Source organism: Priapulus caudatus, unplaced genomic scaffold, assembly GCF_000485595.1.
Source record: "Priapulus caudatus unplaced genomic scaffold, Priapulus_caudatus-5.0.1 Scaffold83, whole genome shotgun sequence".
Lineage (NCBI taxonomy): Eukaryota > Metazoa > Priapulida > Priapulimorpha > Priapulimorphida > Priapulidae > Priapulus > Priapulus caudatus.
The window spans coordinates 159431-160756 of NW_014577144.1; positions in this window are offsets into that span (position 1 = coordinate 159431).

Sequence of the window (1326 nt, forward strand, 5' to 3'; positions counted from 1 at the left end):
AGTATGCTATACTATACTATACTATGCTATACTATGCTATGCTATGCTATGCTATGCTATGCTATGCTATGCTATGCTATGCTATGCTATGCTATGCTATGCTATGACTCCTCTTCCCCATCCTCCTCCTTTTCCTACGCGAGCAATATATCGGTTTGTGGCAATAAAACCAAATAGAAACACATTGCCTGGGGCGCTCTCGCTCTCTGTTTACAATATTCAACAACCACATGCACGCGCGCCAACGGGAGAGAAAGAGAGAGTGAGTGAGAGAGAGAGAGAGAGAGAGAGAGAGGGAGAGAGAGCGCGCGCGAGCGAGATGGAGACTGAAAGAGACTGAGAGAGATTCTAAACTCTCCATCCACAACGAACCGCTATGAATCGCTCGCTATACTTACGTGAATGTATGAGTTGATTATGAGGGCTTGCAAATCTGGAGTAAACTTAATCGAACGCTTCAACATTGCTAATCTAATTTACTCGCCCAAGTTTCGTTCCCACTGTTCAACAAATCTCGTTCTCTAAACTGGATGCCGCCATTCCGTGTATTCCCTCATGTTTCGATAACCTAGCACTATATGTATTCGGATATATTTTGGGATATTATTATTACATGTATTTGCATATTGTTGTTATCAAGAACGTATAAAGAAGGCTTCTTTATAAAAAAGAAGCCTTCTTTATACGCTCTTGTTGTTATCAATGTCATAAGTACCCATGATCGATCACTAAGACGTTTAGTCGCAATTGCTTGCCATAGTAGAATTATATATATATATGTATATAAGATTAACATTAATTTAACTGATGTATATTTATTTTAATTAGAATTAATATACATAAGTTAATTTAAAACTGTTCTGCTTTGCTGAACAAAACGTAAATACACTGCCTGTTACGCGCTTGGATTGATACTGGAATCCAGTCAAGCAAAGTCAAACGTAAGTCGTACTATAGCCGTACGGAATGTGATCACCATGCTTTGATACTAATGGCATCAACATCCGGCCTCTAGTAAAGCGACAGCGTCTATCAACGAGTAGTAGTTTGTTATGGTTAGTTTAGTTGCAGTTTTCTGTAAGCTGGACTCGTGAGCATCGCGAGCTATGTGTGTGTGTGTGTGTGTGTGTGTGTGTGATAAGTAAAGCTGTGAAGCTGTAATTGTAGAAGACAACCATCGTCATACAGACAGCCAGGCGTGTGCAGCTGCATCGGCGTCGGCGTATATTTGTATTCATTTGTAACTACATATTACAACCCGTTAACAACATGTAAGCTGTGTAACGTGTATAGTAGCTTGTAACTATACATGCGACAACGTATATA